This window comes from Larus michahellis, chromosome 19 (assembly GCF_964199755.1).
Source record: "Larus michahellis chromosome 19, bLarMic1.1, whole genome shotgun sequence".
Classification (NCBI taxonomy): Eukaryota; Metazoa; Chordata; class Aves; order Charadriiformes; family Laridae; genus Larus; species Larus michahellis.
Window position 1 is genome coordinate 8,696,185 of NC_133914.1, and position 25,003 is coordinate 8,721,187.

Here is a 25,003-nt window from a genome sequence, read left to right on the forward strand (position 1 = left end):
AAAAACGCCAGCAGTAAAAGCTTGCTGGTAGCTAACATGTGTGAAAAATAACATAGCAACGTGTTTAGTTTTGAAAAGACTGGTAGGACTTTAAATTTTTTCCACTGATACGTGGGGAGGTATTGCCAAGAGGTGCACGTTGTTCACGTGCCAAGTGGACTTGATTTTATATTGTAAAAGGTAGCATATGGCCCCAAACATGCAGCCAGTATTAACAGCTGGGACTATTTTAAAATAATGTTATGTATGAAGCTGTCACATTTCAACATTGTTCCAGTTTGTTTAGAAAGCTGCTGTCATTTGCCAGCAAACATTTACACACATGCTTTAAGATGTCCTGTAATCTGTATTTCCTCTCATAACTCTGCTGATCCCCAAGATGCTTGTGCTTTTTAAACAGAACCTTTAGTAGTAGTATTTTCACATGGTGGTGCCACGACACAGAACTAACCCATTAATAGTGGGGTTCAGCAGATGAGTTTGGCATAAGAAGAAAGCCCACTGGAAAGTCAGACTTCTGCTTTAAACTGCTTTGACCAGTGACAATCTAGAAGGCGTAAATTTAATTAAATGTAATTGCATGGAAGTAAAATTTTGGATGTTTCTTTATGGCATAGCTCCATAAAACCAGGCAGAATCCCATATTTTTATATGACCTTGTGCCGAAAAAGCTGCAGTCAAAGCCTGCCAAGCTCAGGTAAACTCTCCTCTCTTTTCAGAGCGCTATAACAGCGTTACTGTGATTTTTCAGTCTCCTGCAAATTTACTTTACTCTGCATAAGGAGTTTCTATGATTACTTTTTTCCAGGTTTTTTGAGCTGAAGAACACCTGGCATGCAGTTATGCTCAGACCTGAGTAGGTAATTTCTACTACATGCATGTTTAGAAGTCTCCTGACCGAATTTCTGAAGATTTTAGGCAGTGCCAACAGTAGTGTGAAGGGAGGTATCCAAACAGGGCGCTCTGGGTGAGGGTAAATGCTGGAACACATGCGGTGAAATACAGTTCAGGTGGTGAAACCGCAGTGAAGGAAAGCATGCTTACAGAGCAAAATCAGTTTGGCTGTTGTTCAGACATAAGAAACAGATGTTGACTCAGTGACTAAATTTAGTATGTTCCTTCTGGAACAATACTGCTTGGTCATCTTCTAGAGGTTAAGTGTGGTCCGTTCCATGGAAATGATCACAGATCCCACGGTCTGTCTTCAGAGAACCCTTGGACCAAGATACCTCATCTCCCCTCTTCAGGTGGTGCGGAATGGGTCTGAACGGTTTGAACACACTGACACTTGGCAACTCTTAAGTTGGAAAAGCTCAGGCAGGGACGTAGGTGGTTTGAAAATCTAAGTGGAAATGACCAAACAGAAAGCTACCCCAAAGTGGGTGACAGACTCATAGGTTATCATCCACAGCTCTGAAAAAAAGAACTGTGTGAAGAAGACAAAGGCGTAAGGCGCAGGATAATGTGGTGCATGGGCAGAGACAAAATCAAGAAAACTAGGACACAACATTAATTTTAGTTACAACCCCTAGTAATTGTTTTGCATTTTAAAAGTAGAGGCCAGGAAAGAAAAGCTTATATCCATTGCTTAACGAGAGAGAAGAAATAATGGTTGAAACAGTAGTAGCAAATACATTTTTCCTTAGTCTTCACCAGAAAAGGTTGATTGTAATCAGCTTCAGGGAAATTTAGGTCAGTAGACTACCAGGATCATGGGCTAGAGAAAAGAGTATGTTAAACAATGTTTCGGATACAACACTGCTTGACTAGTAAGGGTACGAGCCAAAGGGCCTTTTTTAAACTGAGGGAAGGTGTTACAGCTCCGACGACTGAAGACCAAACTTTGTACCTACCTTCAAAGGGGAAAAGAATTGGAGTGTGTTTACATATTTGTTGTAATATCACTCCAAATTTGGGCAATTACTTTATAGTGTATAAACACACAGGAGATAATAGGAGGAGGAAGAGTCATGCTCAAACTGAAGAACAAGAGTCAGACCCGGCCCTGTCTCTGCAAACCCTGGCTGTGAGAGCACAGTGTGGGAACCTGAGCGCTGCTGCAGATGAGAACAACGTGTGTTTACATATTTATTGGAGTCCTCTGCACAAGAAGGACATGGACCTGTTGGAACGGGTCCAGAGGAGGGCCATGAAGATGCTCAGAGGGCTGGAGCGCCTCTGCTGTGAGGGCAGGATGAGAGAGCCGGGGTTGTTCCGCCTGGAGAAGAGAAGGCGCCGGGGAGACCTTAGAGCTGCCTTCCAGTCCCTAAAGGGGGCCTACAGAAAAGGTGGGGAGAGACCCTTGGTCAGGCAGTGGAACCATAGGACAAGAGCCATCAGTGAACAAGGCATACTGTTTCTCATTATCTGAGAGCTTGTCATATGGTAGGGCTTCCTCAGCACGAAACACCACTTCCTCTAGGGGCATTCCGGAGTCTTTGCCTTCAGGCCAGTTTGTGATCACTTCTACAATTCCTGGACGATTGGGGTTTCCTATTCGAGCTCACCTTGTGATTAAGGCAACCCACTTACTCCAGGCAGCACTGGGGGCATGATGAGAAGAAGGAACTTTGCCTTTGAACATCCAGCCCAGTAGTGGCCATCGGGGCACCAGGAGGAGCTGTGCTTCGGTACCAATTACCTCTGAAGCAGCTCCAACTCCTTCACATGCTGCCCGAATTTCTTTCTCAGTTGGAGTATGGCTGGCCTCAGAGCCTCTGTATCCTCAACCTCGGAATCCTAGGGGTTAACCTCGAGTCTCCCCTGGTGCCTCCCCTGGGCTCTAATTACTCTTTTTTCCAGCACCCATTTGTTTGGGGGTTTTGTTTTAAAACCTCAGTGAGCTCTGATGTGGGAATAGCAAACCGTCCCCTCCTCATCTTTAGAAAGAATGTTACATTGAAGAAAACTGTTTGTATAAGCTCTAAATGACATGTTTCCACTGTCAAAGGTTATAACACTTTTTAACTTCGCCATCCTCATCTTCTTTCCCTTCCCTTTCTTCTGATGGCACTATGACCACCATACCTCAACATAGTATTCACGCAAATCCTATGTGGGACAGTAACAGAAGATTGGTGAGGAGGACTGCAAATACGCTCAAGTGACTCGCACCTGGGGTGCAAGAAGGAGAAGGAGGAGACATCCCTCATGTCTGTGGGAGAACACAGGTCACCTGAGGGAGTGGGTTTTGAGTGCACTTAGGGGACTTTGGCCAATGTGTTGTGGGGCCAAGTGGGCTATGTCCAGCCGCAGGTCGTACACCTACCCCACTCTTTGTTCACCGAGGGGGAGCCTGGGGGCTGTATTTGTGGGGGGTGTGTGTGTGTGTGTTTGTGTGTGTGTGTCCCGGTTTCCTCTAATTGGCTGCCTGCTTCAGTCAATCGCATGCCTTGCCCCGCCTCCCCTGAGGCCATTGGCCGTCCCAGGCCGCTGCCTCCCCTCCTGGGCTGGCGCTGCCAGGCGACCGGCTCCGCCTTCAGGGGTTGGACCCACCCCAGGGCCTGTGGGCCCTGAGGAAAGGCCGTGGGGCACGGAAGACAGGCTGGGGCCCTCAACGTGAGGATTTCGGCCGAGGACAGGAGGCTTTGGGCAAGCAAAGGGTGGGCTAGATGCACACAGTGGCGCTTTGGACCCTGAAAACGAGGGGGACCGACCTCTTGGTTCTGGCCTGAGCAGGCTTTGGTGTCCAGGAACTGCCCGCAAGACACCACCTCTCCTGTCCGGAGGGAGCAGCGTGAGGGGTGGAGCCCGAAGGCATGGGCCGAATGGGCTCCGTGGGCGTTTTGTGGACTTTTTATGGATGTCTTACAGGGGTGGTCTGTCGACTGAGGGAATGCTGCCTTTGCATTCTGTCAAAAGGGTGGGAAGGGGAGCGGTGGCTCCTGAGGATGCACTGGGTGGTGTGGGACCTGGGCCTGATGTTCGTGGTGTGGAGTGAGGGCTGGAGAAAGGACTGCCGTGGTTTGACGCCGGCTGGTAACTGAGCACCAGACAGGCGCTCCCTCACTGTCCCCAGCGGGACGGGAGAGAGAATCGGAGGGGCGAAAAGTGAGACAGCTGGTGGGTTGAGGGAAAAACCCTTTAATGATTGGAACAACAGGATAGTAAGAGTAACAATAAATTGTGATGAATAAGAAAATAACACAAAGGGAGAACTAAACCCCGAGACAGACAAGCAATGCAAAGGAAAGCACTTGCTCACCACCAACCAACTGATGCCCAGCCAGTCCCCAAGCAGCAGCTCCCTGCCAGCCTCCCCCCAGGTCTGTCACTGAGCACAACGTCATACGGCACGGAATGTCCCTTTGGTCAGCTGGGGTCAGCTGTCCCAGCTGTGTCCCCTCCCAATGCCCTGTGCACCCCCAGCCTGCTCGCTGGTGGGGTGGGCTGAGAAGCAGAAAGGGCTTTGATGCTGCGTAAGCACTGCTCAGCTCAGCCATCCTTGCGTGATCAACACTGTTTCCATCACGAATCCAAAACATCGCCCCATATGAGCTACAATGAAGAAAATTAACTCCATCCCAGCCAACACCCACACAGCTCCGCAGAACAAGAGAGGATTTTGATGCTGGGAGAAATGACGACTCACCAGCTTTGCGGAGCTTGGATGCCTTTGTGTGCCCTGAGATGTCTCAGGAGGGGCAGGTTGGGCTAAAGCTTCTCTCCTCCTCCCCTCTGGGCTTTGTGGTCTAGGGGCGCAGCTGGGGCTTTGTTGCCAGGACAGCCTGGGTCCGTGGGTGCTGTCCTGCAGGCAGCAGCAGAGGCCAGGAGGGACGCTGTCTGCTCGGCCCACTCAGGGTGGTCCCCATGGGAAGGACACCATGGGAGGGGGCTTGTTATTCCAGCTTTATTAAAAACAAAGAATTATTCAAATCTACGGCCCTTTTCCAGAGGATTCTTTCACTTCTCCATGGCTCAGCCGAGCCAGCAGCACAACCACCGCAGGCTCCATCCTCGTGTTCTAACGCGTTTTGTCAGGTTGAAGATGGTCTGAGCTGCCAGGGAGCTGACCAAGCGCTCCCTGTCTCTCCTCAAGGGCAAGAGGGCTGCAAGAGAAGGAAGGCAAGCAGACATGAACCCCCACTGCCTGCATAGACCTCCTCCATCCAGACCATGCCAGTCCCACTCATCTCTTTCCCTGGCCAGGAGGAACAGGTGAGACAAACAGACCAGCTAGAAGCTGTTGCTGAGGAATGCCCCATGTGGCCCTGATGTGTTCCTCTTGCCCCTGAAGCAGTTCCCTGGAGCAGGGTTAGGCATGGCAGCACCCTGCCCAGGCTCTGTCCCCTGCCCCACCAGCCCAGCACTGCCCCTACTCACCGTTGCAGACATTCCACACCTTGGTCTGACTTAGGTTCCTCAGGTGCTGCACGGCAAGCCCTAGGCAGAGAATTCGTGTCAGAGCTCTGCTCCCCAGCACACGCCTGGCAGCACGGCCCCTGGCCCTGCCAGCTCGGGGCTGCACGCCCTCCTGCCCCTCAGCAGGGCTGAGCCCAGGGAATGGCAGCACCCAAGGGCAGTGGGACTGAGCAAGGCTCCCAGCGAGCCCACCTGTGTGGTGGGCCCTGCAGAGGGCAGCCAGGGCTCTGGCACCACAGGGCTGCCCCTCACTGCCAGTGCAGCGGTGGGGACAGGGGCCTGGCTGCCAAAAGAGGGACCCCGGGGGACGTGGCTCACCGATGAACCTGACAGCTGCCTCTCGCAAGGTGGCCTGAACGTTGTGCAGATACTGCAGGCTCTGAAACAGATAGTCTTCTGCCCTGCTCCTGTCATGCACTAACTGGAGAGAGAACAAGGGAACGGGGCTGGCACAGACCCTCGGCAGCCATCTGGACCAGCCCCTCCTACCAGCACCCCCCTTCCCTCCCGGCGCTTCCCGTCTCCCAACCAGGAGCCCTGTGGGGCTGAGGTCCAGAGGGAGCTGCAGGTAGAGGGGGCCCGAGGATGGCGAGACTCCTCTGTCCCACTGCCAGGACCCAGATGGGCCGGGGTCTCCTTCAGCACCCCGGGGGCAGGGAGGGGAGAGGGGCCTGGAGAAGAGCCCTTGGGGGCTCTGTGCTTGAGGGCAGGGAAGGAGAATGCAGCTGCAGGCCATGTGCTCCAGGCGGGAGCAGAGGCAGAGTTGCACAGCGCAGCCCACGGGCACCTGGAGCAGCCCTTGGCCACCCGGCCCTGGGGCTTGGGGCTTGTCCTCACCAAGGACTCTCCGATCAGGTGCGTCTGGTTTGTCTTGGCCAGGTGGCTGAGCTTCCTCCACCCCAGGAACTCGGCACAGGCATCCTCCTCCTCTTGGCCAGGCTGCGAGCCTTTCCCAGCCCCTTATGGGAAGAGGCAGCGGGGGACCGAGGCTGAACTGGGTTCAGTGCCCAGGGCAGGGACAAGGGGCAGCCACCACCTCGGGTGTCTCATGCTGCCGGCCAGCAGAAGAGAGATCCTCACGAGCTGCTGAGCTGCCGCCAGGGCTGGGGGCAAAGTGAAGGGCAAAGGAGCTGCGGGCCCTGGGCTGTAGGCAGGGAGGGCGGGAGTGCCAGAGACAGCGGGGCAGGACCGGGCCACCAGCACCTCCCATGGGCATCCCCCAGCAGGATGCTTGGCTGCCCAGCTGGGGCTGCCCCAGCTCCTTCACGGCCAGGCCCAGAGTGGGCAGAGCTTTGATGTGGGGATGCAGGGCCAGTCCGCTGCTGGACTGTGGTGTCAGCACGCCCTTCCCCGTGGCACTGGTCGCTGGTCACTGTACCTGTGCCACGCTCTCGATCTCGTCGCTCATGTGGAGGAAGAGCGGGAGCAGGACCCTCTGCACTCTCTTCTTCATCTTTTTCTTGTTTGTCCCCACCACGGCCTTCATCACGTCTTTGAAGAGGCTGATGGAGAGCTCCCGCACCTGGCTGGACTCCTGGCAGGGAGGAGCACAGGGGGACTTCATCAACAGCCGCTCCCTGCCCACGATGAGCAAGGGCATTAGCGTGGCTGATGTGAGGGGAGATGCTCTGAGCTCGGATCCCGAACACAGGAGCTGTGGGCCCGCTGTGCAGCTGAGGCTGCATGGCCCCAGAACCCTGAAAGGCCAGGCAAGAGGAGTGAGGAGGGCAGCCCTGCCCGAGCGCTGCCCACCGGGCTGGGCTGAGGGGCAGCTGTCTGTGCAGAGCGCCCATCTGTAGGGCTGAGGTGCCCGCGGCAGCCTTACATCATCAAAGAGGGGTGGGAGCTTCTCCGCTAGCTGCACAGCAATGAGGCTGGCCTCCTCAGTCTTCACGTCACCCATCATGCTCCTGAGGAACACCAGGGCCTTCATCTTGGCATCAGCGTTGGCATCCTGCAGATTCTCCATGATGTCTGGCAGCAGGACCTGCATTTTTGTTGCCTGTATGAAACACACAGTTTCCTTAGGATGAAGTGGTGAAAGGCCACCCTGGCAAAAATGCACTGGTTGCTAATCACCAGCCTCCCGTGCTGCTTCCCAGCAGGTGTCACAGGAGTCACTGCAGCAGCCTCCTGGCCGGCACTGGCCACTGATGGCATGCAGGGAGAGCAGGAGGAAGGGAAGGGATTGCGGGAGAGCAGCATCCCCTTACTCAGACATGCCCTTTACTGACCAGGCGGAAGGTGCAGAGGGACTGGTAACCCTCTGTGCCTGGAGGGCTCCCCAGGCACCCACCAGCCCCCTCCGTAGCAGGGAGGGTGACTGGACCTGATACCCCACCTTCTGGCTCCCAGCCAAGGCCAAGCCACCGCATCACCCACTGCCCCAGGCCCCAGCTGCCAACGTGGCTCCGCTTGGCTACACCTTGCTCACCATCTTAGGTTTTTTTGAAAGCGTGATGAGGACACTGAGCACCAGGCAGAGCATCACTGAGCTTGGACGCCTCAGGTACCTCTGGGCTCTGTACAGGGCAGCAAACTCCTCGGCATCAATGTCAGTGTAGAGCAGCAGCTAAAATGAAGACAGTGGTTAGAGAGCAGCAGAGCCTGCGGGGCTCCCTCCGCCACGCTGGCACAAAGGCGGCGTGACCCGCCAGCGGTGGCAATCATCTCCTCTCCCCAGACCTGAAGCCCCCTCAGGCTGTGCAGAGGCCATGCCTCTGCCCCTAGCCCAGCGCCTGGCCTGGCTCTGGCTTCTGCCCCAGGTTTGTGGGCTGCAGAGCAGGGTGGGGGGAAGCAGAGCGCTGCCTGGGCAGGCGCAGGCTTTGTGTTTGTGCATCGGGGCCAAAAGGGCCCAGGGCAGCCCCAGAGTCTGGCTGGTGCTGGGCAAGGCCCTGCTGGCCCTAAGGGACTGTGTCCGTCTGAACGGGGAGAGGTGGCCGTTTGGAGGAGGGCTGGGGGACTTCCGCCGCCCCGACAGCTGCTGGAAAAAGTATCACAGCGAGCTGTAGGCAATCCAGGAGACTCCCAGAGCCGAGTGCCTTGAAGATAACTTCTTAAGCCAGGTAATAGACAGCCCCACCAGAAGAGCGGCCATACTGGACCTGAAGGGCACCAACGCAAATGAACTGCTAATGGGTGACATCAAGATTGGAGGCAGCCTGGGCTGCGGTGGTCAGGCGCTGATGGAGTTCACAGTCCTGAGGGGTCTGGGCGTCAGGGGGGAGAGTAAAGTCAGGACCCTGAATTTTAGGAAAGCAAACTTCCGCTCTTCAAAGGGCTGGTCAATAGGACCTTCCGGGACACTGATGAAAATCTAGTTCCTATGAAACTGATAGAAATGGCACTTGCAGATTTGCATGAGGGACGTGTAAGTACAGGGAACATGGACTACAAATTCATACCGTTGCGCACGTATGAGTTCAAAAGTTTTAAGCAAAGTCTTAACTGTCAGTAACGCTGAGTTTATTTAGAGAAAACAAATCCCTTCTGTCCACACTTCCACCCTTCCTTGCCCAGCAACACTACAACGTGCTGCCTCCTGCTCTGCAGGTCATGGGCAACCCATTTCAGAACGGCCTCGAACACAGCCTCTTCTTTCACAGGGAGCTCATCCTTCTCCAGCAGGCGTTCCAGCTCATTGAAGGAGAGCGCCAGAAACTCTGTGGACACCCTGGTCACCTCCTCGAAGTGATGCAGGATGAACTCATGGGCTGCTTCTCGCAGGTCAGGACAGTAGTAGTAGCCTGTGAATCTCCAGATGCCAATGCAATTTTCCAAGCAAAGCTGGGATTTTAAGTACTCGCAGCACAGTCTGACGATGTCCAGGATGTTGAACTGGTCTGCCGCGATTAGCAAACTTTCAACGTTGTCATCCGTGACCGGCACTGTCCCGGTGTAGGCGTATTCCATAAGGAGCCTCATCATTTCAGGGGAAGTGCCAGGGATTTGATAGACCTTCCTCTCAGCATTGCTCCAGTTGCTGGAAACAAAGCCCTGAAAAAAACAAAGCAGTGCTGGGGAAGAAAGCGGCCTTGCTGTGTGAAACCCTGACCCCATTATCCCCTGTGCCTCCTTCCCCGGGCACCAATTTGGGCACTAGCAGTAGCCATGCTGGGAGGCTGTGGAGTTTTATGAAGGAATGTTTTACTAGCCAGTTGTTTTAATAAGGAGCCACAGGGCGAGCGGGCACCTTGCTTCAACGAGAAGAGCAGTGTGTGGGGAGAACGGTGTGTGGGGAGGGAATACCTCCCGCCTGGCAGCAGACCAGCCAGGCTGGCCACGCTCCCAGCCCTGCACCGTATCTGGGGCTTCGCCAGACACCACTTCCAGCTCTGCTGTTCGATCTGAGCTTGTGGATGAATTTTGGTGTCTGGGGAGGTACCAGGACTAGGAGGAACTGCTGGAGGAGAGTTGGAGTGCCGAGGGAAGTGCTGGAGATACACAAAGGCACAGTGTGGCACAGAGCAGGAAATACTGTTTGGCCCCATCCCCTCCTCCTTCAAGCACTCACCTGAAGTACGGACTGCAGCTAGAGAGGATCATCTTGTGAGCAATGAATGCAGTGCCGTCCACGCTGATGAGCCCATCGCCCAGCTTCCCTTCTGGGCAAAGCCCATGGAAGGCGGTGCAAGCCACAGCGCTCATCTCCCTCTCCCTGGGTGAGGAGGAGTATGCGGTGCGAGCCAAGCTGTCACCCACCTCGATGCCTGAGGCACTGGGAGATGCTCCTCTCTGGGGTGCTTACAACACTTTGTCCTTGCCCTCCCTCCAACGTCACAGTGGAACCCGTGCCTGTCCGGTGGCTCTGTAACGTGCCCCATAATGACATCAGAGATGTGGGGGGGGCCAGGACTGGCCGTGAGCCCCTCCACAGCTCCTCTGTGGGGCCGAGGTCTGGGTCCCCGTGGTCCATGTTGCTGTGGGGTGGAGCCATGGGGTCCCTGGGCTCTGTGGACTTCCACACAGGAGAGAACATCTACCACAGCTAGAAAAGAAAAATTCCTGCCAGCCTCGGGTTGGAAGCTTGGTACATGAAAAACACTTGTGTTTAACGGAAGCTCTCTCAAGAGCTAGCGGTTTGAAGCAGCAACGCTACCAGGTTCAAGGCCCACATCTCCTCAGAGCACAAGTCAGTTTTGCAAAGCCAGACAGAAAGCTGAATGGAACCTAAAAGTGCAAACCGCCTCTTTCCACCAATGCCAGTAAAAATGCCACGAATACAGCAGGACTGGAAGTTTTGTTGGAAACGCAGGAACTGCAACAAAATCCTAATCGTCTTCCCATTTAGCATTTGCATTTTCAATCCCATACAATAAGAAAAAATGCAACGCCACTGGCAGTCTCCATAAAAGACACAATTCTAGAAGATAGGACCGCATAGGAAGACATGTAGAGCTCAAAACAACTTGGGGGGGTTCCCATGGGTCCTTTGGGGTTCCCTATAAGGGATATTGAGGGGATTTTGGGTCCTGTGGGTGGGATTTATAGAATCCCACCTATAGAATTTATAGAAAGGTTCAGGTTGGAAGCAACCGTGAAGATCATCTAGTTAAAACCCCCTGCCATAGGCAGGGACACCTCCTACTACACACTACCCCATTTTCACAGGTTACCCCAGGCAATCCGTTTCCCTTGTCCTATCATTACACTCCCCGATGAAGAGAGCCTCCCCATCCTTCCTGTAGGCCCCCTTTATGGATTGGAAGACTGCTATAAGGTCTCCTCCGTGATTCTCTTCTCCAGGGTGAACAACGCCAACTCTCTCAGCCTGTCTGAACTACTTTTTCTATTAAACCTGTTTCTCTTTCAGCTCTCTTGTTTCCATGTGGTGTGCGACACTTGCTGTCCCCCGCTGGCAGCGCTCAGCTTCCTGCGGAGAGAAGGGGCTGAGTGGAATCCTTGTCGACTTGCTGTTGGGATCAGGATCAGGACTGGATCTTTAGTGTTATTCGTGTGAAATACTTTTTCTATTAAATCTGTTTCTCTTTCAGCCCTCGTGTTTCCGTGTTTTTTTCCCCATTCCCTTTCCCAGCTGGGGTGGGGACATCGGGTGATGGACTCCTTGTCTAAACGACAAGAAACTGGGGGATGTGCAGAGCTGACCTGCTCCAACATCTGCTCCGGCAGGCTCGCCTAGAGCAGGTTGCCCAGGACCATGTCCTGCTGAGGCTCGGCTCTCTCCTCGGAGCCGCGCCATGCGCTCAGAGCCAGGGCAAGACGTAGGCAGGGCTCGGTGGCCAGCAAGGGCCTAAGGTCCTTACGCAGCCACCCTCCCCTGCAGCTTGCTGTCCCCTGCGGCCAGCCGTCCTCCTGGCACACTGCTTGTGGGGCAGTTTCCTCAGCCCCCCCCAACTCATGGCAATGCCAGGCATTCCCTTCCACGCTGGGCACCGTAAATGCCTCAGCTCACCCAAAAAGCTTTGGACGCGGCTCCAAGAGCAGCCGGAGTGCTGAGGCTCTCGTGCATGCCAGTGGGATAGAGGGGATGCCCGCAGCGTGATGGAGGAGGAAGGGGGAGCCCTCTCCCCCTCGCTAGGAAAAATTTTGCTCACAGGCTGGTGTGGCTGAAGCCTGGCCGGCAGCTCAGCGCCACACAGCCGCTCCCTCGCTCCTGCGCAGTGGGGTGCAGGGGGAGCGTCGGAAGGGGGAAAGGGAGAAAACTGGTGGGTTAGAAACAAGGAGAGTGGAAAAGAGAGCCCAAGGAAAACAAGGGATGCAAAAGAAAGCACTTGCTGACCATCAAGCCAGCGATGCCCAGCCAGGTCCCGAGCAAGGGCAGCCCCCGCCAACCTTCGCCCCCCACACACACTTTCCTTGCTGAGCACGCTCTGGTAGGCTGTGGGATATCCCTTTGGGCCGTTGGCCTCAGATGTCCCCGCTCTGTCCCCTCCCAGCCTCTTGGGCACCCCCAGCACGCTCGCTGGCTTGCAGTCTGAGAAGCAGAAAAGCCCTCGGTGCCGCGCAAGCACTGCAAGAACTAGCGCCCCCCGGGGCTCTCCGGGCTCTTTTCAGCACAGCTGCAAAACAGAGCCCCGCACGAGCTGCTGGGAAGAATTCTCATCATTAAGCTCGAGAGACGCTCAAGGTTCAGGACTTGTTTGGCACCCTTTTAGAACCCTCCCGGCCTTCACTCGCCTATGGCAGCGCTTGAGGCTGCTCTCGGTTCTGCCAGTCCCCCTGGGGCATGAGGGTCCCAGCCAGACCAGCCTCCAGACATGCCAGGCCCCGCAGACCTGGACAAAAGGCCCCAGCAGAGCAGAGCTTCCCTTGGGGCGAGAGGATCTGCTGGCCTCAGCTGGCAGAGGAGGAGCTCAGGCAAAACTTCAGCAAACGGCAGATGCCCAAGTCCCTGCCGGGCCCTGCTGGGCTGCACCCTCAAGTGCCCGGGGAGCTGGCAGATGGGCTGGGGAGGCCACTGCAACAGGGAGCTGTGCCTCAGGACTGCACGCAAGCAACCACCGGCCCTGGGCTGGGGCGCAGCAGAGCCAGCTCTCGGCTCAGGGAGAGCCTCTTGCCCACGCTGCCTGCTGTGGCCAGCCGGGGCGGTGACCGGCGTGTTTCCCCTGGGCAAAGCCGGCAGCCGTGGGAAGGCACAAAAATGGCCATATGGCTGGAGATGGGTCCCACGCCCAAGGAGCCAGCAGGGAAAACTATGCCTTGTTCTAAAGCTCTTTGGGAACCGCTTGCGTAGCCCCACAGACCTGGAGCTGCAGGCTTTCCTGCTGCCTTCATTCTCAAAACCACTCTTTCCCACTTGGCGCCGCGCCAGGCACAAAAATGGCCATATGTCTGGAGATGGGTCCCACACCCAAAGAGCCAGCAGGGAAAACCATGCCTTCTTCTAAAGCTCTTTGGGAACCGCTTGCATAGCTCCACAGACCTGGGGGCTGCAGGCTTTCCTGCTACCTTCAGGCTCAAAACCACCCTTTCCCATTTGGCGCCTCGCCAGCCTCCCAAATCGCCTATTTCTGGAGACTGGTCCCACGCCCAAAGAGCCAGGACGGAAAACTGTGGCTTGTTTTAAAGGTCTTTGGGAATTGCTTGCGTAGCCCCACAGACCTTGGGGCTGCAGGCTTTCCTGGCGCCTTCAGCCTCAAAAAAAACCATTTCCCTCTTGGCGCCATGCCAGCCTCCAAAATGACCATATGCCTAGATATTGGTCCAACGTCCACAGAGGCTGGTGCCAAGTGGGAAAGGTTGGTTTTGAGGTAAGGCAGCAGGAAAGCCCGCAGCCCCCAGGTCTGTGGGGCTACGCAAGCGGTTCCCTAAGACCTTTAGAATAAGCCACAGTTTTTCCTCCTGCCTCTTTGGGTGTGGGACTCTAGACATATGGACATTTTGGAGCCTGGCGCGGCGCAAGTGGGAAATGGTGCTTTTGAGGCTGAAGGCGCCAGGAAAGCCTGTAGGCCCAGGTTCTCTGGGGTCATGCAAGCAGTTCCCAAAGAGCTTTAGAACAAGCCAAAATTTTCCCTGCTGGCTGTTTGGGCGTGGGAGCAATCTCCAGACATATGGGAATTTTGGAGTCTAGCCCAGCGCCAAGTGGGAAAGGGTGGTTTTGAGGCTGAAGGCGCCAGGAAAGCCTGCAGCCCCCAGGTCTGTGGGGCTACGCAAGCAGTTCCCAAAGGGAAGGGAAGGGAAAAGGAAGGGAAAGCCCGCAGCCCCACTGTCTGTGCGTGTTTCGTGAAAAGGAGCCAAGCGGTTTTGGCAGAAAATAAGCCGCCCCTTTCGTTATTACACTCCTCACCGATGTGGGTGCCTAGGTGTGGCTAGGGTTTGTATTTTTCGCCAGTTTAGCATTTAGTCCACATTGTCCTCCCTTTGTCTACAGTCACTCAATGTCGACGTACTCAACACTGATAAGAAAGATCACATGCGTTCTTGTGGTGAGGGATATCAGGTGGAAATCCTTCTCGCGGAGTGATCAAGTGAGTTAAAATTTTCATCATAATCCAAAGTCTAACATGCAAAACAATTGTCTAAGCGAAGGACAATACAGTGAGTATTAGTAAAACAACAACAGAGTGAAGCATCTTGTTATAAAGTCCTGTAACTGTCGGTGACCATCCAAAAAGAGTATCTCCCATCCATGTCCTCCGCCTCTCTTGACTCTTTCCAACGCTTGGTGTATTTCTTCAACCTGATGATGGACGGTAATCAAAGTTGTCTGTCTATTTTCTTGGGCCTCTTTCAAGAGTCGCTTCAATTCATTGTGTTTTAGCAGCTTCTTCACCAGGGAGAGATTCATTCCGATAGGGGTAGGCAACAAATCTCGAATCAATGTATAATTAGATTGTAGCAATTGAAAAGACGTAACAAGAGGTTAATAATTGAAGTCACATCCCATAACTTTGTGTTAGTAAAGTTCAAAAACAACGATTTGAGTGATTACTATGTCATCTCTGAATACAAGACTACAGGGAGACCTCATGCTAACGCACCCTTTCCCAATATATACAAGCACAGTCTCTGGGGTTTCATCGGGATGTTTCTCAAAGTGACAAACATTCTGGTTGGTGTCAAGACAAAGGTCTTGTGCTTTGAGAGTATTACTCTCACAAATGAATCCTTGTTGGTCTCGTGAAACGCATGCATCAACATCAACAGTTTGCCATTTAGTCTCATTTTGTCGTGCCCAACGTCTGTGCTGTGTTGGATAGAGTACAGCTCCTTGGTGATTCAACCCCAGTGCGATGATTCGGTATATGGTGTATACCAAAGCATTGCGTGTCGTTAAGACAAAAGCTGTGGCCTTGCTCTCAATGGGATCATAGGTGAAATTAACCAGATACCACCTGGACTGAAATTTTTTCTCAAATTCAATTGCGTTATCCCATATTACTTTTCGAATTTCGGTGGGCAAGGTGCCTTCTTCACCTTCCCTTATGATTGCGGCTGTCATAGATTGCATCCACAGTTGGGCTCGGATACAACTAAGAGCCAAGGAAACATTGGTTTGGGTTGTACCAAGTGCATCTGTGATCAGCTGATGGTCTTTTTCACCCGTTTCTTCCCACTGAGGCAATATATTCGATAAAAGCCATTGGTGGTTTCCCAGTGCTAATAGAGAGGACTGTAGGGGACGTCTTAATTTGTCCAGATCAGTAGTGGTTGTGACTAGTTTATTGGCAAGTATCTCAGCATCTATACTATTCAAGACTCCCAGGCCTGTTCCTAAGAGACCAGTCGCATCCCTCTTCCGTCCGTGTGAAGTGGCCAGAGTTCGTTTGCGTAACCATGCTGACCATTCTGCATAAGATGTACTCAGGAATGGTAAGCAGGTGGGTTTGATCGCAGAGATTTTAATCTGCATTGACAATTCTGCTCGTTTGAGGGAATACGTGGGATTAAACAGTATCTGTTGTTGACCTGTGTGTTTAATAACGTAAGGGCCAATGTTGAAAATGTAAGGAGTTAGTCTAATGGAGGGCTTAGAAGAGAGAGAGGTGTTTTTTTTCTCTTGGAAGAGAGAGCCTTTGAGAGTTTGTGGGGGTGTAGGTTCTGGATTTATTTCAGCAAGTTCAGGTGTATTTGAGTCAATCATAAATTCAAATAACAATTTTGTGCCCTTGTAGACCCAAATACAGTACACTACTGTAGTTTTGATGAAAGTGAAATTGTGCCAGCAATCTGAATTTGGCTCCATAATTTTGTAACAATCAGTGTTGTATTTGTCCGGTTTGGTAGAGTCTACATAGATGGTTTTAATTACAGTTGGCCTGTGGTGAGTAGACCCGTTGATAAATCAGCAACCAATGGGTATTCTTGTGGAATAATTACTAAATTGGCCAAGAATACAAAAATACAGCATTGTTCACACATTAAGGAAAGTCATAAAATCAAGAGGCTTCTGAGGTAGAATACAGCCGCAGCTAGCACACGAAGAATGCAACAGCTGTGATTCCCTGTACAAGGTTGTTTGCGAAACTACACGAGGGATGGAACGGAACGCGCTTGTTCCATGGTCTTCCCTTGTGACGAATAGCAGATATGGGGACGAGATGGTACTACGGAACTGATAAGCGGCCTACACGCTACCCGAGCCAACATTTCGTCAAATGTTGATGAAATGCTGTCCTTTTGTGCGAACTTTGCTCACCACAATGTACCAAAACACACCTCCATCCCAGAGGCTATCCGCCCCCGAGGTGTGAACACTCCTCCTTGAGTACAGTAATCATAATAAAAGTACATATGACTAAAGTCACTCAAACTCCACTTTGAAGATAAAAAAATAATATAAAAATAGCCCAAGAAAGAGGGGATGTCAGGGAAGACACCATCGCGAAGAATTCCACCGCTGTTTTCTGGGATCAGTCAACGGGCTGAGCCTTTCTTCCCCTGCACAGGGACGCCTTTGGGTAAGACTTCGATTACACCGAGCGCTTTCTCGGGGACTTAGAAATTTCTCTAGAGAATCTCTACCCTACATTTATAGCCAGGCTGTATCGTTTATAATTTTGTTGCGCGTTTGTATACTTAACAATAGCTTTATTTGCACGTGCTTTGCAGACAGTGTATTTATCACCGGCAATCCTAAAGAACCTGTATATCTGTTGTTTAAATAAACTGCACTTTTTTAAGTAGCTAGTCGTTTTGGTTTCTCACTGAACGCGACCAAAACTTGAGAGTGGCCGTGCTAGTTCATGAGCACGACTAGACTGAAGGTGCAGCCCACTACTAGTGTCTCCAAATCGTAATAGTTTAACACATATTAAACGCGATTGGACTGATAGTGCTGAATTGGGCATCACTCAGAATTTAAACCCAGCCGCACCTAGCCTCCCACCTCGGTGAGGAGTGTTAGAACGCAAGGGGGTTTATCTTCTGCCAAAACCGCTTGGCCCCGTTTCACGCAACAGAATTTGGCGTAGTCGGCAGGATTGCCATGGATAAACTGCTGCAAAAATAGGATTGTGCCCCTTCCCAGGCTGGGAAGGAGTGGGCCCAAAAATTTTGGAAGGATGAAGAGAAAGTGGTGGAACGTATTGAAGAGTGTCGGGCTTCACAGAAGCTCAGAGCGGGGAAAGGCAAGGGTGTGATTTGTGCTGTGTTAGGCGCCTGTTTATCTTGTGCACAACAAGAAGCTAGAGAAACCCCTGCTCCTAATCTGATTTCAGCTGTAGAATATGCAACCCTGAAATCGGAGAATGAGGTGCTGAAGTCATCATTAGCCTTGCAAAAGGAGACAGGAGAAAAATTAAGAACTCAAGTCGATAAGCTTGTGAGTGAGAATGAATGTTTAGGAAATCGGAATGCTCAACTTGGGAGTGAATATCGCCAACTTAAAATGTCATTGGAAAGGGTGACTGGGCTCTTAGATAAAATGCAGCCCTCGACCCAGGTCCAACAGATTCGTAAGTTAATGTGTTACCCAAATTCCGGAACCCAGACCGGAGATTTTTTGTCTAATAGTGAGGATGACGAAGAAGATGAGGAGGAAAGGACTTTTACTTTGAAATCCCAAGTTTTTCCTTTACGTCCTCTGGTTAAAACTGAAACTGCTGTTGATGACGATGATGAAATTCACACCACTGTGCGTACTGTTCCATGGACACCAACCGAGTTAACAAAAATAAGGGAGAAATATTCGAGGCGACCAGAAGAGTCAGCTGTTGAGTACGTGTGGCGAGTTTCTTCTGAAGGGAGAGACAGAATTATGCTGAGTAAGCAAGAAGAAGGAGACTCTTGGGGACCAGGAGTGTTTTTAACCACTATGCCTGGGGATCATAACTATTCCCTAAGCGCTCAAGCAGCCTATTGGGCAGGGGGTATGGATCCGCGAGAGAGGGGGGAGCCGTTAGAGATTAGAGCTACAGGCTACTCTGATCTGTTTGCGGCTGTACGGAAAGCAGCTTGTCTGCAAGCCATGTATGACAGAGAGGAATTTCGGAAATCCCCAATGTCAGCCCCTATCGACTCATATCAATTCGCCCCTCTCATCCGTGGTCTTCCCGATTGCCTGAAACCATTCCTTGTTCGCACTCAAGATCATATACGGGATTCTCGGGGTGCTTATGGGCGGGGCCGTGGTCACTACTTGCCCACCTGGAATGAATATGTACAGGAAATAGATCAATATGGGCGCCGAATGGGCTGGGCCAGCCTAACTAGTGAGAAATCCTCCGAACACCCCCGAAAGTTTCGCCAAGTCCGAACTCACACTCAAAACCCTAAATTGGAGGGAAGGTTTAAGCCTGATAAGGACCGAAATGAGTTGTGGCGTAAAGCCCTACAATTAGGGGTGCCCCGACAATTCTTGCACGGTGTCCCTACGGGAGATCTCCGTACGCTAGTCCAATCTCTAACTAGAAAGAATAATGCGGCTGGGGAGAAAAGTCTAACCAGAGAATCCCCAAGCCATGAGAAAATTGTGCCTTCTGCACCGGAACGTAACTTGATTGATTTGACAGAGTCCCAGCCAAAAAACTCCTATCCCCGGGGAGGGCAGTGAGCCACCCTGTCAGGCAGGTACTAGCAATCCAATGGCTCTCTCATAAAGACTCCGAACCCGTTATTGTCATTCCTGTTGGACCCCGGAAGATATTGGTAAATTTTATTATTGATACCGGAGCCCAAATGTCTGCAATCACTAATGAAACAGCACAACTTCTAGGTATAAATCCCACCCGACGCAGAGTCAACTTCACAGGAATTGATGGTGTGGTAAAAACATGCCCCACTGCAAAAATTAACCTCTGGTCGCCGGGAGAGCAGCGAATGACTAGGTGCCTCACGTACTAATCTCCTAGGATTTGACGTGCTGCGTGGGCGAATGTGGAAACTCCCAGATGGAACTGTGTGGAGTTTTGCAGGACGCAAAAAAGGATTAGACACAGTTAAATTGGGCCTATTAGAAACATCTATACCTTTGCCTCCCTCTAAAATTACCAAAGTCCGACAGTACCCACTGCCTGCAGCTGCACTTGCAGGAGCAGATGGGTGGTATCAGATTTAGAAAAAAGAAACACCATTAAGAAGACTCACTCGCCTTATAATTCACCGGTGTGGCCAGTAAAGAAACCAAAAGGGCAATGGCGTTTCACAGTAGATTACCGAAAATTAAACGCCAACACTGCACCCCTGACCGCTGCGGTTCCGAATATCGCGGAAATTGTGACTATGATAAAAGGAGCTGCCCATCCTTGGATGGCTGCCTTAGATGTTAAAGACATGTTTTTTATGATTCCCCTCCTTGAGCAGGACAAAGCGCAGTTTGCATTCACGTGGAAAGGAGTCCAATATACCTTTAACCGACTTCCACAAGGATACAAACATTCCCCCACCATTGCTCATAATGCTTTAGCTAAAGTGCTATCAGAGATTCCTGTTTCACAGGGATGTACAGTATACCAATATATTGATGACATTTTAATAGGGGGAGAGAGCCAAGAAAGTGTACAAGACATGATGCAAAACATCCGAAAAACATTGTCAGATTTGGGATTGGAAATTCCAGACTCAAAGTGTCAGGGACCCGCACAGGAAGTTAAATTCCTGGGGGTCTGGTAGATTAAGGGAGCTGCTTCTGTCCCTCAGGATACCCTGAAAAAATAGAACATGGACAGAATCCTTCCAGCGTGAAGGAGTTACAGCAAGTCCTAGGAACTTTAAGTTATTGGCGTAAACACATCCCTGGCTTTTCCATCATTGCTCGCCCCCTTTATTGTTTGCTCAAAAAAGGTAAATCCTGGGAGTGGACTGAACAACATACTAATGCACTAGAATTGCTAATAAAAGAGCTAAGGTTATTCCAACAACTTGGCCCCATACATCCAACTGACCCTGTCTATGTAGAATGGGGGGTTCAGCGAACATGGTTCTCATTGTAACTTATGGCAAAAGGGACCAGCAGGACCGGAGAGACCATTAGAATTTAGCTCCCACTCCTTCAATGATACTGAGAGCAGATATTCAGACCTTGAGAAGGGTTTACTGTCCCTGGTGCGAGTGTTGCAACGGGCAGAGCAGATAAGAAGAGAACAGACTGTGGTCATTCCCACAGACCGTGGGAAGGCCTGGGCAGGTCAGGTGACCCAAACTGACCAATGGGGTGTTCCCTCCCAGCTCCCACGCTCAGGGGAAAAGCGGAGGCATCAATGGCTTGGGGCTGCGGCAATGGCCCGTGGCTGAGGAGGAGCCTGCCACTTTCTCTGCTGTTGATCCTGATCCCTGGGTTCCTGAATGAAGCTCCAGTAGGATGAGGGTTCTGAATGAAGGTAGACTAAAGGCTTTTGAATGAAGGTTCCCATTCGTAGAGAGCTGGTGGCAGAGGAACCAAAGGGAGTTGAAGAAGGGCGAGTGCAGGGTCCTGCACATGGGGAGGACTAAGCCCATGCAGCCAGAGCATGACAGCAGCGGAGGGGCTGTGCCATGGCTGGAAAAGCGTCTGCTTGGCCTGGCCCAGAGGGTGATGAGCCGCGGCACCAAGTCTGCTTGGAGGCCAGGAAGCAGCGCTGAAGGCCAAGGCGAGGGGCATTGGCAGCAGGTGGAGGGAGGTGTTCCTTGCCCGCCGCTGTGTCCTGCTCGGGGCTTCCCAGTGCAAGGCAGAGATGGGCAGAGTGGAGAGAACCCCCAGGCCAGGCCCCCCCAGGGCCCCTCCCACTTTCCGTTGGGCTGGGACCGTTGGTCCGTTGGAGCCAGCAGCCACCAGCGCCAGCAGGACGGAGCTGTGCTGGCATGCAGCAGCGCTGGGAGGAGGCAGGGGTTGGCGGAGCAGAGCCAGGGTCCTCCTGTCCCGGGCGGGATGGGCCAGGCCAACTGCTGCTGCTGACGCCCGCCGCTCTCTGCTGCACAGGGAGGCTCTCACCGAGGCCGAGGCGGTGCTGAGAGTGGGATTGCTTTCACACACCAGGTGACAGGAGTGAAAACTGTAGCTTGTTCTCACGCTCTCTGGGAACTGTTAGGATCCCCCAAAAACCTTGGGCCTCCAGGCTTTCTTGGTTCCTTCAGCCTCATAAACCACACTTTCTCATTCACCCCAGGGCCGGTCTCAGAAATTTCCATATATCCGGGGATTGCTCCCACACTCAAGGTGCCAGGAGGGAATACTGTGGCTTGTTCTAAAGCTCTCTTGGAACCACTTTCATGGCCCCACAAACCTCAGGGCTCTGGGCTTTCCTGGCACTTTCAGCCTCAAAATCACTATTTCTCACTCGCCCCAGGGAGGGCCCTAAAAATAGCAAATGTCTGGAGATTGCTACCATGCCCAAGGAGCCAAGAGGGAATTGTGGTGCTTGTTTCCACTCCCTTTGGGAGCTGCTTTCTCTGTGGCAGTAACCTGTGTGCTAACACTCTCCCCAGGGCTGGGTTCAAAACCAGCATACCTCTGAAGATTTCTCCCACATCGATAGTGGCAGGAGGGAACAGAGGTGCTTCTTCTTATTGTCTCTGGGAACTCGTTTAACTGCCCCAGTAACCTCTGTGCAGACGCTCTCCCCAGAGCTGGACTCAAAACCAGCAAAAATCTCAAAATTCCTCCCACAGTGAAGGAGTCATGAGGGAAAAGTGATGTAATAAAAATCTAAGTATTGTTTTTGCAGAGAAACAGCTTGGCCAGTCTGCAATAACGTAGCTAGAGAATGATTAACAACACAAAAGCTGATCAAGAGACGTGGAAGAATACTCATCCCTTAGACAAAGGAGAAACCAGTCTATGCCAGATCGGCAGCTTAAAAGGAGGATGAGTGTTTAACTGAGACCAGCTATGGTGGGCAATAATACCAAAAAAGGGAAGAAATAAAGAAATAAAGGTGAAGTAAGGGGTTTAGGAGGGGTGATGGGGAGAAGTAAACAGAGGTGGAGCGAACAGAAGTAGTTTGAGGCGAGTCGGACAGGCTGTAAACCCTGGAGTACCTAGCCAGTGGGGAAACAGGGGAGGGAAACTTCGGCCGGGAATAGGGAATAAAAAGAAGTTATTTCAGGAACTCAGGTGTGCCTGCTTGCTGGGACACCCATTCTTGCAAGACCCGCTATTAGCAGTATATTTTACCTATTCTACCCAAGCATACGTGTCTCCGTATCCTGTTTCTATTTCAAAAGTTTGCTTCAAATCTTCAATTTACTTAATTGTTACTGCCTTTGGGTCATTTTGTGGTTTACATTTTTCCACTATAGGAAGATCAGTGGTCCCACTTCCTTCTTTACTACTGTTTTGTTCTTGCTTCCTGTCCTGGTTGGAGGTAAAACAGAACCAATTTTCTGATTTGTAATTTTACTTTTTAGCTGGGCCTCTTCTAACTGTTTAAAGCCTGAAATTAACAGCATATTGTTCAGAAACTGTTCACTCTCAGAGTGATAAAACCTGATTATACCAAGGAACAGTGCGCAGAGAGGCTCTTGCTTATACTTATTGCCATAACAATCAAGGTCAGCTAACTTCACTGTTTGCCCCGTTGGAGGGTCAGAAGTGGAGAAGCGCAGAGGGGTCCCACCTGCAGGGAGGAGCAGATGGGACAGGGGACCCCAAACTGACCAACAGGGTGTTCCATCCCATCTGCATCATGCTCAGTGTAAAAGCTGAGGGATCAAAGAAGCAAGGGGGCTCTGTCTCGTTTTTTCTTCAATGGCCGACGTCTGAGGAGGACCCTGTCTGTCCGTCTGCCTTTGTTCCCGATCCGAGCATTCCTGACTCTAGTTCCGGAATTCAGCCACTCCGAGTGGCAACAATCACTCCTTGAGTGAAGTGCAGCACCTCGTGTCCTGCCCAACGAGCTGCAAATAGCAGCTGAAACAGCCCAACGAGCTGCAAACAGCTGCAGCACCCCACCTGGGGCACCCACAATAGGTTGGCTTGCCCTGTGGGCTTCTTATAGTCTGATAAATGGTGGGTGGTGCTGGGTCCGCCCACTCTAGCTCAGCAGGCTCTCACAACAAGCTGTCGGCCCCCAGCACAGGCACACTGCTTCTCCCAGCTTCTAAGAAGACCCAAACAGAGCTTTTTCCCAGCCCTTTTGACTTCATATTGCTTCAGATCGCTTCCCCAGAGCAGATTTACCTGCCCTGAAGCTCGTCTCCGCACCAAAAATAGCAAACATCTGGAGATTGCTCCCATACCCAAGGAGACAGGAGGAAAAACTGGCTCTTTCTAAAGCTCCCTGGGAACCACTTGCATGGCCCCATATTCCTTGGGGCTCCAGGCTTTCCTGGCACCTTCTGCCTCAAAACCACACTTCCTCATTCATCCCAGGGCCGGCCTCAAAAATTTCCATATGTCTGGAGATTGCTCCCACACCCAAAGAGCCAGGAGGGAAAACTGTGGCTTGTTCTAAAGCTCTCTGGGAACTGCTTGCATGGCCCCACAGAGCTTGGGGCTGCAGACTTTCCTGCTGCCTTCAGCCTCAAAACCACCCTTTCTCACTCACCCCATGGCCGGACTCAAAAATTTCCATATGTCTGGAGATTGCTCCCATGCCTAAGGTGGCTTCTGGGCCGGGCTCGTGCCCAGATTGGCGATAATCAGAAGGGGAACCGCTCACTCCAGTGGAAATAATTGGCGTGAGTGGAAATAATTAGTGTCTCGTTGACTGTGGGACAGAAAAAGGAGATCAAGAGTCCGCCCAAACGAACCTCGCGCCATTAAGAGATTGTTGTCTGGGAGGTCACTGCCAAAATTATGTTTCAGGGAAGCTTGTCTTACCGAGCAACATGCTGTGGCTTGTTTGGAGACTAATTATCTCCAAAGTTTGGGGTTTATTAAGTGCTTTTTGGTTATTAGTTGGATATCTTGGGGGTTTTTTTCCCTATTTACCACCTTTTATTGCTAAACGAACTGCAGAGATTTTCCAACTAGGCATGATATGCCGGATCGAAAACTGAGGGTGACGAAATTATATTCTTAAAGAAAGCAGTTCACCTTCCTCCCATTAATTTTCCACCCCTTTATCTCCGTTGGTTTTTTTCCTCCACTTTTCGGCTTCCCCCCACCCCAAGAACTGCGGTCGTGTGGTTTTATACCAAAAAAGGTCACCATCGGGTGTTTTTGCGGGGAACGATGGCGCAAAGCGAGGAGGGAGCAGCAGGTCAAGGGAACCGGAATCCTTGAGCGCTTGTTATTTAACAGGAATTATCGTTATTTTCTTAAGGGAGAAATGATTCAGAAGGGACTTGGGATGTGAAGGACTTGGAGGCCAGAAAATACACCCCGTGCCCTTGTTGGTGCCCAGAAACCATCACCGGAGGACGCAGGAGATGGAAACCGTCCCTCCAAACCAGAGACGCCTTCAGGGGGATGTCGCGGTGGCTCTGCTGGCTGATTCCTGTCTCGGTACCGGCCACGACAACCAATTTGCCAGCAGGGAAGGAGGTGTGGGGCAATTTTAGTGATTTTTGAGAGTATTTAGCAAAAATCCCGTGCTGGAATGGCTTCTGTGAGCCACTAGTCACCAGTTTAGCAGCTCAGCGTCACGGCTCCCTTAAATCCCCCCAATTCTATTCAAATAACACGGCAGTAATGGGCTTGTTGGTAATTAACGCTATTGGTAACGGACTTGGTAAAGGTTCCAGGGGCCTGTTGGTGGAATTTATGGGAAATACGTAACCTGTTAATCACTTTTGAGTTGCGATTTAAGTTCCTCCTAAACCCACGACTTGATTGGATTGTGCAACATTGTTTGGGGTAAAAACTTAATCTAAGCATTAAAAA

General features: G+C 51.8%; 1 pseudogene; it reads right to left on the reverse strand.

Annotated features, from left to right (window-relative positions):
* Window positions 1-8,536: 8,536 nt before the first annotated feature.
* Window positions 8,537-23,728, reverse strand: LOC141733026 (kelch-like protein 10; annotated as a pseudogene).
* Window positions 23,729-25,003: the final 1,275 nt, after the last annotated feature.